At 47.6% G+C, this 13,854-nt stretch overlaps 1 long non-coding RNA gene across 1 annotated transcript in view; it reads right to left on the reverse strand.

The window, feature by feature from the left end:
* Positions 1-11,320: 11,320 nt before the first annotated feature.
* The window catches only part of LOC115334867, a 77,580-nt gene continuing 75,046 nt past the window's right edge, over positions 11,321-13,854 (reverse strand). Inside the window, exon 3 of the long non-coding RNA XR_003921280.1 lies at positions 11,321-13,345. This is a non-coding gene — a long non-coding RNA (uncharacterized LOC115334867). The remainder of the gene's footprint in view (positions 13,346-13,854) is intronic.

The raw sequence follows: 13,854 nt of genomic DNA on the forward strand, positions 1-13,854 counted from the left end.
GCAGCTAAGGGCCACGGCTTCTTCTGAAAATGTTTTTTTATTGTCATTTACCCCTGTTCAAAGGGAGTCTCAGCTGGTGCTAAACCAGTAACGCACAACTTCCAGCGAGGGCACAAACCATAACGTTAATGAAGCCAAAATGGACTTCTAGCAAACCTTGTCAATGCCTGAACGTAGGTCCCCAGGTTGGTTGTTTTTTCCAGTTACTGCCCCATCAATATCATAACATATAAACTATGATTAGAATAATGCTACTGGAAGGGAATGTGAGGTGGAACAGAGAAACTGATTTTCCAAGGATAAAATTACTTAGTAGCAATGCTGGATTTGTGAAATGGCATTTTGGACTCTAGTGTCCATTGCTTTAAGCAAGGCAGAATATTTTCCTTAGGGATCTGGTTCTTACTTGAAGCTCCTGTGTCCCCTATGTTATTGTAGCATCATAAATATTGGGAGTTATGGTGCCTTGCAGCAAGCACGCTGCACATTGCTGAGCTGGTTTGAATTTAATATGAATTTAATATTAGCATCCAATAGTGCTACAGCAACTGTCAGGAGGCAGCCCTGTATTTATCCTGTTTTGCTTTCTGCCTTTTCCTCTTACTCGTCCTCTCTACGTGCAGAGAAATAACAATTAGAAAAACCATTTCAGGGCACAAACCTCCCAGAGGCCAGAAGAGCCCTGCTGACATCCTCGCTGGTGTGATGAGAGTTTGGCACATGGAGTAAAGTGGTGGCAGCGTGGCCTGAAGAGGAATTGTCTTCCATCTCCATCCAAAAGACTCTGAAGTGGCCATGGAAAGTTCACCCCTTCTCTGTTGCACAGGCTGGTCGCGGGACTCGCCCAGCATGTCGGACGGCTCAGAGATGCGCTGCTGGGATGCCACGTGCCTTTCCAGAAGAACAGGGCTGGGTCACCAACTTCCACAAGCTGTGGGGAAGCAGACGAGCATTCAGCTGCTTTGACCCTGGATAGATTGTCACTGGACTTCTGGGTGCAGGAGCAGAGCAAGAAGAGTTTTCCAAGGAAACCTTCTTGCAACAACACCGAGGTGTCAGAAGGACACTTGCAAAGGAGGACAATGAATCTCCCAAGTTGTCATGCTTTTGGAGAACATTTGGAAATTGTTTTACTGTGGCTCTCTGGTATTTTTAAATGGAAACATTTCTTTGGTATTTAAATACATTTTAGTTATTTAGTACTAAAAGTTTAAAATGTTCTGAAGAATGGAATTATAAACAATAAACAAGATTATTTCAAATTCTGGATATTTGAAAAATATTGGAGATTTCAACTCCTCAGCTTGCTTTTCATTGGGAACAGTTATCAGCATCTTAACAGCTCTCTGGAACAGTCCTGCCCCAAAACATGCCCCCAGCAGAGCCAGCCATAATAGCTGAATTAAAATAACATCATGGAGGAGCTGTGCTGTATTCTCGGAAGACGACAACATTATTCTGGACTTCAAAAACCCCTGTGTGTCTATTGCTCTCACTGCAATTCCACTCTGCATTCACAAACCCATGTGCACTGGCACCCATTTTTTATTCATTCATCCTCATATTCTGCTTTTACAGACCTTCAGTCTGGGGCTTGCGCAGGGCTCTACTGATGTTGTTTGATTTGGCACCACTAAACTGTGTACGAGAGGAAAAACCATGAACCCTTATCACTCCTCCATTTACTGGCATGCTGTTGCTGCTTTGGTGCAATAGGATATGTATTTAATACCCTGGCAAAATTGTGCCACATTTTAGTACATGGAAATGAATCGGATGCATTGCATCCCTGCCCAGGGAGGCTCCTGTGCAGAGCACGCTGCTACCACAAGACGGACCAGAGCTGCAGGATTAATGTAGCTGCCTCTTCAGAAAATTACTACAAGATCTTCAGTTGCCCAAATCTCTTTTACCTCTGAACAGGAAAAAAAAACCAAACAAACACCCAGCCCCCCCAAAAAACCCACACCCTACCCAAACCCCACAGACAGTTCAGCAGTTTGACTCAGAGGTTGCTGCTCCTTGCACGCTGACGGAGCCCAAAGGGTTAATCACCTGATCCTCTCCTTATTTATCTGCAGCTGGTTTACTACAAATGAAGAAAAATAAGTGCATACTACATCACCCATCATCATATATCACATTAATATAATAGTAGAGGGTGTCTGCAGATCTACTGCAGGCATAAACTGTTTGTTATGAATCTTGTTACCCCGGAGGTTAGTACATTTCTTGAAGTAATATGATTTAGGGAGAAAAGTTTATTTCTCACTGATCCGGTACAAATAAAATCTGCATTCCATCTATGAAAACTTTTTGTTTAATACTTTATATTATGCTACAAAGAAAGGAAAAAAAAGTATATATATACCCAGTGAAGAAATCCCATTGCATGAAGATCAGAAATGAAACCACCAGCCCTGTAAGCTGTGATTTATCAATCAGCTGAACCCCAGGACAGCTCCACTTTGACTTGTCCTGTGTTTTTATGAGCACACTAAAAGCAAACATTTCACAGCACAATCATGAATCCTGATGTTTGGGAGACAGACAGTACATCTCTGTCAGTTATATGGGTTCAGAAAATAAAACGATCTGAAATAGCACATCTGATTAAAAAGAATAAAACACCATGTACATCAAGAGACACTGGAGCCTGAAAAAGTGGTGGAGACTGGTGGTACTGTACTGCTCAAAGGAGTGGAAAAGAGATGGATATTGCAGAGAAAAGACCCAAGAGTTTATCATTAAGTGCTGTGCCCAAGAACATGAATATAATTACAATTTTAATGTAAATGATGCACTCTATACAAATCAGACCTAGTGTCAGAAGTCTGCCACCTTATCCCAGGCATTCAGTCTGCCTGTTATTTAACCAATAATATTCACATGGGAAGAAACTGGTAGAGCAATTCCTGGGTGAACAGTAATTGGTTTGAACATGATTTCTCTTACCCCAAGGGAGACTGAAATCACAAATAAGATAAGGCACACTTTAAAATTAATTCCCATGTAATTGTATAATGTGCAAAGGGAGCAGCAAAAGATTGTTTGTCCCATCTTTGTTCGGAAGGGTACCAGCGCTGAAGGGATACAGGATGGAGGTGCCTGGAAATCAGACCCAGTGCAGATGAAGAGGAGCTGTCTAACTATGGGATCAGCCCCACCAAAGGGCTAGTGCAGCACTGCACAGCAGCAGTGAATCTGTCACGGGCAAAAAGATGCCTCCTTTTGCAAAAGAATGATTTTAATGGTAATTTTTATTTCCTGATGGAAGAAACTGACCTCACAGTCAGAAACTGGAGGTGAAAATGGAAAACATTTCTCCATGTGTTGTTGTGCTTACAGCAGCACAAAATCCACTCTCTCCACCAAGAGAGCAGACCCTGTGCTGGCTGAAGATGCTCTCGCCCCTCTCTTGGGGAGCATTGCCCCAGGGCAGAGTCAGCAGCACGGAGCAGGTACCCCAGCCTCGCCACTCAGCCCAGCCCTGAGCTCAAACCCCTTCCTCGAAGGCTGGTGTCCACGTGCCAGCTGGAGACCAGGAACAAGAAGGGGAGCGTAGCGAGCAAGAACAGCCACGTGTGCCCTTCCGAAGCCGTAAGCCCATGAGGCTCTGTATCTGCTAATGCAAAGGCCAGTGGAAACAAGCAGAGCAGCAGAGGATATTTGTAGCCAGATATAATTATGTTTGCAAATAACAAACATGGCTATTTGGAAGGAGGCACTACCCACATGAACTTCATGTCACACGGAGGGTACAGAAGCACTGCTAGGCATTTCTTTAGATACTTCCCCCCAGCAAGCACTACTCAGTGACACGTCCCGCTCCACAGGCATCTCCTTCAATTAGAAGCCTCCTGTCTTCAAGGAGGTTGGCTCTGCCGACACTCTTGGACTGAGGATGCAATTGAAGACCCGGGCACGGTCCGCCGGGTAGCCGCAGCCTTGCCCATCTGCTCCAGTGGCTCTCTGCCTGCTCGAGTCAATCAGGCTGCTCTGCTGAAGAGTAAGTGCCAATCAAAATAGGATTAAACGGGCAGCTGGCGAGAGCGAGCAAAAGTCACCTCTCCTGCTGGGAGCGCCCAGCGCGCTGCTTCCACGTGCCTCCCGCCTGGCACCGCCGGCCGACCCTCACTGCGGGCATGGAGCCGCGCGCTGCTGCCAGGAGGACAGGTTGCAGTGTGCTGGCTGCCAGCAAGAGCAATTAAAACCACTTGGTTTGTCAACGCTTACGCAACACGAGAACATTATTCTTTGGCACTTTGTCTTAAAGTAAAAGCCCCACTGAGGATAATGGCACAGAGCAGCACTGGCACCCGCTGCTGCCCTTTGGGAAGAGCTGGGCTTGTGTGTCGGTAGCAGTGCCTTCAAAGGCATCTCCAGGGGTTTGGCTCCTTCGGCAGTGATGGAAAACACATGCCACCACTCACCGAGACCTTTTACAAGGGGTCGTAACAGCCTCTCAGGAGGGCCCTTCGCGCGAAGGAGGACGAAGCCAGCAGAGCAGGTAGTAAGCAGAGGAGGCAGGACAGATGGAGCAGCAGTGGCAGCTAGTCAAGAAGGTGTGGAATAGCTGCCCAAAGCTAAATAAAGAGAGAAAGGCTGCTCTCATTTGTCAGAAGCCTGTGCTGGTATCTATCCCATAAGCACAGCACCACGTCAACATGAGCAGCCCTCCTGTCCCATAGGTTGGAGTTTTTGAAGACTGCTTCATTGGGAACCAAGACAACCCTCCTCCCTTTCTCGCTGCCCTTGTAATGTGCACTGGAATGGAGACATCAGCCACGGCAAACCCATTTGAGAGCTGCATATTGCACTGGTGTCCTGTCAAGGATTGGCCCTAGGAACAGTCCACAGAAACTCCTGACGTAAGATGCCCAGAAGAGGCTTCCCGTGGTGTCCCTCAAGAACAGCTCTCTGCTGCTGACGGCTTCTTTCTGTGAAGAGCCAAAGACATCCCTGATGGAGCTGGGCCCAAGCCCAATGCCATTACTGCAGCAGGGATGAGTGCTGGGCCACTCGTTCGGCATGACCAGGTGGAGAAACCGATTCGTTACCGAGGGCTTTGCTTTCTCATGTACTCTGGCCTCTTTTCCTCTCTTTGGTGCTTACCTCTTTCAGATCATGGCTGGTATTTATGTCTCCTTAGCCTTCACCTTAAGCCTGTATGTTTCTTTCTCATTTCAAGGACCTATATTGTTCCTGTAAGTAATGTTGGATAAGAAATGTCAAATGCAAATTGAGCTCAGAGATGCAAAATTCGAGAAAAAGAAACAAAGAGTCAGATGTAGGTAAAAGTGAACCCTGAAGCCACTTCTCACCCTGAAGAGGCATCAGGAAGGGCAGATGGCTCAAGAAGCACCAGTAACCGACTAAAACACCAGCAGAGGCTGAAGAAGTGATGAAAGGTGAGCATACATATGCATGGCAGCAAGGCCCTAAGGGGACGGAGGGAAGGATGGGGCTTTTTTCCTCGACTCTCAAAACCACTTGCTGGCTTTGCCAAGAGCAGATAAATTGATACAAACCAAAAAGATTTGAGGAGCTCTCTATGAGGTAGCTTTGGCATTATTAAGCTTATCTTGGGAGCAGAGAGAAAACAAGGGACAGAATGTCAATTAATTTGAGTGCAAGAATTCCCCAGCACAGCGACTCAAGGAAAGCAGGAGAGCAGCACAGATGGCGGTGTCAAAAGGAAATGGATTTTTCTGCACAGACCTAGGAACTTGAGGCCCTTTTCATTTCTATTTGTTTAAGGATTCTGTTCAGCATGGAACAATTTGGGCTGGATGAATGCTGTCTTACAGAGTAATAATTGGCACTCTGAACAAAGAGGAAAACTCTGTATGAACAAAGCCAGCATGGGCTGAGCAGTGCTGGAAGGTGAATGGACTCATCCGGCGTTGCCTCCACCACACAGGCTGCAGCAGGGCTGGGAGCTGCTCCCAGCAAAACCGTCCTCCTCTTGTTCCTCTAAATGTTGTAATTGCCAGTACTGCTACGAGGAGTGGAGCACCCGGGGCTGGGCACAGCCCTCACGCCGTGCTATGAGGAAAGTGCTTGGCTTGACTTTGAACTTGATCAATAGCAGGATCTTGGGTTCAGGCCATAGAGGAGCTCACAAATAATGCACGTCTTGCTGCCTGGCACTGCAGGTAATTGATCAGCTGGGAATTGCACACGCGCATCTAGGATGAACTCATTTAATGTACTCCCAACTTGCCTCTGTGTAACCACTGTAGTTTCAGAAATGCTGTTTGCATCTGGAAAATACATCATCAGTGACAGAAGCGAGCTAAAGCTCATTTCAGTCATCGTCATTAAATCCAAGAGAACAGAAAGACTCCTCTGCTTTGATTTTTTCCTGCTCATACACTGAATTTGGTGCTCCTGACAATTGCCAGGTATTGCAGTTACGCTTTTCACCTGAGGCAGGTACAGCCTGACTGATGCCAGAGCAGATCCCTCGTGCTGGCCCACCCTTCCTGGGGACAAGGTGCAGGGAAGACGGATGAGGCTGTGGGCTGTGACCTGGTTGTTCATCGACCAGGGTCTCCCCTGCTGGGTCCTGCTCATCACTCTCCCTGGCATAGCTGCATACCGACCTACAAGTCAGGGTACAGCAGCCAAAATCCTTTGAACTTCTGTGCTTTTGCGTGCGCTGCCCCGTGCGCAGCAGCAGAGAAGCCCCCCTGCACTTGCACCAGCGCAGTGAGGTCAGACGCTACCCCAAGGAACACGGCTCCTGTCGGGGCTGGCACAGCAGTGAGCCCTGGCACGCTCCTCCAAAGCTCCGAGTGCTGCAGCAAAGCTTGAATCCTGCAGCCACGTCTCCCGAGACTGGCCCAGAGCGTGGCAAAGCACAAACCGTGGCTCTCCACCCGCCTCCACGCCTGGCAGAGCGCAGCCCTTGCTCTCAGCAGGAAGGACAGCGGGCACCATCCCACCCCTGTTCAGGCTGCAGAGCCGTTCGAGCCGGCTGCATCCGCACGATGTTTAGTGCTGCAGAGCCCTCATTTATTTCAAAGCCTCAGGTGCTGCTGTAATGCAATTGCTAACAATAAACTCTTCGAGAATACAGATACATCCAAAATAGAGAACAGCATTTAACCCCGACATGCTTTCCCGATCACGCGCAGCTCCCCTCCTGCCCCGTCAGCTTTCCTCCTCTTGCTGCATAACCGCTTTTGCTAATCACAGTCCCTTGGTGCGTGGAGCAAAGTCCTCTCTTTGTTCCTCCCACTCAGTTTGGAAGCCCTCAGGGCAATATTTTAACATTTCCTTTATCATTCGCACTTGATTTCTGTAGAATGTGTGTTTATGCAGGTTTTCCCTGGAGGATCATTCTAAGCAGTGATGCTACATGTTTATACTTAACACGCTCTTTAAGGAACCTGCTCTATTTGCAACACTCCCGTGCATGCACAGAGATGCTCCTGGAGGAGCAGAGCTGCCACAAGGTATTTTCCCTTAAACTGCTCAGAATAAGCACAATCCAACAGGGTCAGTCTGCGAGGGGCAAGAGGGAAAATGGGTCTGGTCCCATCTGCCTGCACCTAGTCTGCCTTGGTACAGTCACAGCCAGGGACAGCCTTCCCCAGGGCAGAAGGGAAAGCATCCCAATGGCAAAGCCAAGAGCATGAGCAGATCTTTACAAATGCTCACCGATTTGCCCTGCCATGAGGGTTGTCTCAGCTGTGAAGGACAGATCACTCAGTGTAGCACGCTGGGATCCCACCACAACGTCGGAAAGGACAGCCTGGATGCTCTGCGGGGCTCACAGCGCAGGAGCAGATGTCTTCTGTCTATATCTGGAAAGTGAGGCAGTGTCTATCCACTAGCTAGTTATAAGTCAGGTCAAAATCTTCTACAAGTAAAGCAGCAGATATAATAAACTCTTGAGGAATTTTCATTCCCAATAAACTTGAAACACTGTTTTCTCTAATACTTGTATTAATAGTTTCACACTAATAGCACGATCCTTCCTGGGAAAAGCAGGGAAGCAGTGCTGCTGTCTTAAACCTCCCTGCCATGAAATTACCTTTTACACTCACGCAAGTCATCAGGAATGATGCCTACCTTAGAGTGAAGGATGCCCTTTGAGAGCTTTGTGCTGCACTGGTGGAAACGCCTGCCAGACTAATGCTGACACAGTGTAGGGTCAGAGAGATGCCCTGGCCCATAGATAAACTGATAGCGGGATTTTCCTTCCAGCCCCATCTCCTTTCAAGCTGCAGCCAAGCAGCTCTCATGGCACAAAACTGTTAAAAGATCACTCAGGGTCTGAGCCATCTCTTTTGGTATCTGCGCTGACGTATGGTAAATGAAAATTAAATGATCATGAAGCTGGACTATCGGCTCTCTTTTCTCCACCCCTCCACGAGACTGCATGGCCACAGCATGCAGAAAACTTGTAGCTGATGGCCTGGCCACGAGGCTCAAGGGAAGGTTCCTGCAGATGATGTTTCAGCAAAACCCCGATAAAAGCCACGTTTGCCTCATGCTGCCCTGCCTGCCACTCCCTACATCGCTCTCTGGGCACAGTCTGCTCCCCATCAGCATCTTCCACTCCCAACTTCAGAGATGCTTTTCTCTTGCAAAGGGCTGGGAGTTTTTGTTCCTGTTCCTCGTTTAGGCCCGACATGGCTGCTGGAAGAAATTTTAATTAAAAGCTGTTCTGCTTTTATGTCCAACATGCTTCAATGGGCAATACATCTTTCTGATGCCGGAATTGCCTACTTAGTATTTCTTACACCCTCTAAGCAGCTGGTGCAAGGCAGCACTCGAATTAGGATAGGGAGCTGGATAGAAACTGCGTGGTGCGGCCACAAAATCCTCTGCATCTCCATTAATGCTACTAATTATAGCAGTGGCTGGATTCCAGCTGATGCCCCGCGAAAATGAGACTGTAGGCCTAGAGAATAGGGAAAACATGCTAAAACCTATCCAGACGTCTCCTCACGGGTGGCTCGCTGTCTTCTGCGACCAGCGTTTCATTTAGTGACACTGGAAAATGTCTCAAATAAAGGATTGTTCCTCTGCAGAGCCAGCAGGAGAGATCTCAAATTAGGAGGAAGCATCCTCCCAAATTTACATCCTCCTCAACCACTGCCATGAGATGTACAGAAACTGGCTCAGCTGCAACACCCACTGGGTCAGCACGGCTGTAACCCTGTCGAGCCAAGCAGGGCTGTTCTCAGCTCTCACAAGTGACACACAAGAGCACAGTCTGGATCACACCTTTTCCATTTGGATAAAAAAAAGTCTTGTCACTTCCGAATAATGTGGATCATCGTGCTGCCTGGTTTGTGGTCTGCGCAGGGAACGATTGCCCATAGCACTAAGGGCATACAGTTTGGCAGAAAAGAAAATGCTGGGGAATGAAAGAGAATGAGAAATAAGAGGGAGAAGCAGCTGCCTGAGCTTCTGGGCTGCTGAACTGCCTGCGGGTCAGTTTGCCAGCTGCAAAATCCAGGCACCAACTCCCCTTTTGCAAGGGAAGGTGCCTCTATCTCCCTTGCACTTATGGAGATCTGGGAAAGGCTTTGGGCTTTACTTGCAGCTGCTTTAACTGCTGGCATCTTTGCAGAGTCAGGGCTCTCCCTTGAGCAGGCAAGACCCAGCAAATCCTGGCCAAGGCCAAAGAAATTGCATTTTTTCCTCTCTTTTTTTCAAGTGAAACGTTAATAGTAAGCTGCAAAATGGATTCTTTGTCCCTTTACGAAGTCAGCCTGCACAGCCACAAAGCTCCTTCCCCTTTATCGATCTGCAGGTCTCTGCATGAGCTTTCAGGAGCCCCCACACTGGACATGAGCTTTGCCAGCAACCAACCACGCATCAAAAGCCATTACAGGTAGAAATGTTGTCAGGCTGTGTATAGGAACATATACATTTAAAGCTGAGAAACTACTTAATAAATTCAGACCAACACTTTGTGACATTTCCCACAAGACTTTAGTGCTGTTTACAAATTCTGAAGAACACCTTGAGTCATTGCTGGCACAGAATTATGATTTATTTCAAGGAAAAATGGGTCAGAGTGTGTGGGTCTGTGTTTAATGTGAAAAGGGATTTGGAAATGAAAAGTCAACTGGCATGAAAGATTGCAGGGCAAATGTAAAAGCACTAAAGCGTGTGGGTGGTCTCTGAGCATGTAATAGGATATTTGTAAGGAAAAGAAACATGCAGGATTGTAAGCTTTAATAAAACAGTTCCTTTTTACCAAATCAATAACATAATTGTAATTTTCCAAAGCAAATTGCCTCTTAACTCCCTTTTCTCAAGGGGAGAGTGGCACAAATGGGAGAAGGACTGAGAGATTACTGAGACAGCAAGCGTGCACATTATGTGCGTGTATGTGTGTGGGACCCTCCCCTGCCTCCACGGCAGAGGTCCTGCTCGCAGCAGGAGCACCCGGACCAGGCAGAGCAGGACTTGGCTCATACCGGGGATGAGCAACCCCCAGACAGAGGAGGGTTTTCTGCTCCATCGCAGCTCTCTAACTTCCCACATACCGCTTTTGTGCATTTGCCAAAGGGTGTTCCTGAGCAGCCTGAGTGCTCCGAGATGCAGTTGCGCTGGGAGAGGCGAGGGCTCAGCACATCAGGAAAAGGCTTCGCAGAGATCGAATGGGGAATGCAACAGCTTATTGGAAACGCAGCGAGGCGGTGGGGTTACGCGTCTTCTGGAGGTGGGGGGAGAGCAGTGTCAAGGTGGAGCTGGCACGTGGTGCCAGAGCCCAGCAAGGGGGGAGAAGGACCCACAGGGGCAGAGCGGGCAGTGGCAGGACAGGAAAATCATTGATTCAAAACGCAGATAATGGCAGGGTGTTATTTCTGTCCAAGAAGACTACCCACTAACCAGGCTTCCCACATCTGCCCAGTAGCATGAAAGCCCAAACTACATTCCTAGCTGCTTCATCAGAAGTTCCAGTGTATCATGTTGAAAATTAATAAATCATACAATTCCCTTGTATGAAACTAAGCTCCACCTTTTGTTTCAACACTTAGAGAGTATAAGCACAGTTTATTTTTCAAAATTCAGAAGAAACACTTAAAGGTGAAAGACTCACAGGAGTATCTATGGCTGCTTCATCATTCTTTAGCAGCTTTCATTGTTCACTGTAAAATAGAAGATACCATGTTTTAACTGCTATAGATTAGCGTAAAGAGCGTCAGGCAGTGAGCACATCTTTGGCTTAGACTCATTACTGGGCTCCATCTCTCTTTTGCCTCACAAGGGTGATTGATTTCCTTCACACCTTCATTTGGAGCTGACATGCATACTAATAGAGAAGATTATACAGGCATGGGGGGTCTGTTCATTTTCTTTAGCTTTTAGGAAATAAAACACTTTCAGTAAGAAGAAAATGTAATACCCATCAGATATTTTGGACTTGAATCAAGCAATAAATACCAGCACAAAGATTGATGCTCAAGTTGGGATGGAAGTACTTTAGATTGGAGGACAGGTAACCCCAGCAGACCATGACTCTGCTCAGCTCATTAGAGGCATTAACATGAAACAAAATGCAGTAATAAAGGTCAGAAGCCCTGCCACCAACACAGGGACACACTGCCGTGCAGGAGAGGAGGGCAGACTCCCCAGGATCCTGCTGGGCCAGATGCTGGAGGGGACAGGGGGACCACTGCAGAGGGCTGGCAGCAGCAGGCAGAGCAGCACACAGCTGAGGATCCTTCCTCGCTCTCCTCCCCCAAGATAGCAGAGCTAATTAGCAAGAACAACCTTTCTCAACACGCATCTGTGCAGCACCAAGCACACTTAGACTGTAACCACAGGAGCAGCTTCCCTCTCTCCTTCTCACAACAGAGATATTCCAGTGCTACTGAGTAGTTAGATGCCCCTGTACAAATGACAATTCCCCACATGCAGCAAAGTAAACCATGATGTGCTGATGGGCACTAAACTGAGTATACCTGAGACTGACCCACCAACAAAGCAACCCAAGGTAAGGGAAGCATCACAGGCCCAAAGCACTGCTCACACACACCAGCTCCCAGACACATTCCCTGCCACACTGAACAGGGAGAAAAACATGAGGAAACCCTTGGGAAATTGTACCAAAAAAAGGAGAACAAAATACAGGAAAAACAACTTACTTACTCATAGGCTAAGCAGGCAGCAAATCCTCCTTACACCATCCTTCTCCCTCTAAAGCCTATTCCAGGGCTGACCTGTGCTGCTGTTTTTATTTCCTCTGGAGAAGCAGGTGACCTCAATGAGCCTTCTCCTCACCCTCATCCCCAGCCAGACCTCCTCCTGCCTCCTTAAAGCCTAATTGGAGGATCACTGCCAGTAGCTGTGAATCTTTTGGTTACTGGGGAACTTGTTCATCCTTTTAACCTGCTCTTGCCATATGTTTTGCAGGTTTCACCCTTGCTTGCCAAAAATTTGCCCTTTTAGCAGAGAACAATGTCTAGTGCCCAAGCTAAAGAGTCTGGTGAGCCTTTCCATGGAGAGCTCCCATGGGAGCCAGCTCCAGCTTTCCCTGCTCTTGCTGGTCCTGGTTCCCAGGGCATGGCCACTGCTCTGTGCCTGAGCAGTGCAGGAGTCTCCAGAACTGGGTGAATAAAAGAAGGAATATTTATCCAAGCATATTCAAAAGTAATTAGACGTGTAAACCTGAATTCAGATGACAGAGTTTTCCTGCACCCGCAGTTTTGCAGTGACAAGGTCAGCAGTTTTGCAGAATTGATTTAAGACAAAACCTAGTGCTTACTCCCCCTCAAAGTCTCCCTGAGGGACTTTTTTGTGCTCTCTTCTAACCCAGTAACTTATTTCATTTGCCTGAGCTGCTGGTGGACAGTGCTTGGGAGGGAAAGGCTGTCAGTCATCCCTGCTGATGAGCTCTCTGTGAGTGCTGGGGAGGATGAGCAGCAAACGCCCAGGCTCCCACCATCTGTGGTCCTGTTCCCGGCCGGGTGCCTGCAGACACAGCACAGCAAGCAGGCTTTTAATTAGGAGTGAGAGTCAAGTGCATAGTGTTTCTACCAAATGAGCAGCTGACAAAACCTCTGGGTATCCCGGGGATCTCAGAACGTGGTGTCAGGTACCTCCTCGCTGGGCTCCGAGGGAGGTCACAGCATCCGTCAGCCAGCTGGGGCTCAGGCGCTGGTCCTGCCCGGGACGGGGCTTGCGAGGTGGCCTGTGTGGCCAAATCTGCTTGATGGTTTGAAAACCTCAGCTGCATCCGTGCCTCTAGCATTGACTCCCCTGGGAGAGTGGCTGGAGATTCCCAGTGTGCCACTGAGCAAACTCTTCTGCAGAGGGATTTAGCTTTCTGGACAGTTCAGAGTCAGAAACCAGCTTCAGGTCTTTTTTTCTGCAAAGGAAAAAGGAAGACAGTTTGAAAGACTGCCATTATCCTCCAGGACAATAACACAATAATTAAAACCACCCTACACAGCCCATTTTCCTTCCAGATCTTGGAATACTATAATAGACAGAATAACAATTGCCAGGACCCTTTTCTTCTACCCCCCAGAAGAACCTCACAACTGACAGAGACTTGAAAGCTTGGAGCCGGGCTCTTGGGGAGAAGATGAAATGCTGCTCAGAATATAGATTTTGGTGCCAGATGGGAATTACAGCCCTGATCCATCCTCCTCTGTCACTGGAGTCTGTGTTGCTCTGTGGGCTAAATGGAAGTGAATACAGTTACTTTCCCTGTCTTGGGGGAAAAAATGACATTCCATTTTGTCTCAAAAAAATACACATTATTTAACTTATAAAATATTTAATCTATGTAATTAATCCTCTCATGACAGCGCTTTGCACATTTTTGCTGGCAATCCATACTTTGAATGGCCTATAGTTATAGCTAACTTTGTT

The sequence above is a fragment of the Aquila chrysaetos genome, chromosome 24, assembly GCF_900496995.4.
Source record: "Aquila chrysaetos chrysaetos chromosome 24, bAquChr1.4, whole genome shotgun sequence".
NCBI classification, from domain to species: domain Eukaryota; kingdom Metazoa; phylum Chordata; class Aves; order Accipitriformes; family Accipitridae; genus Aquila; species Aquila chrysaetos.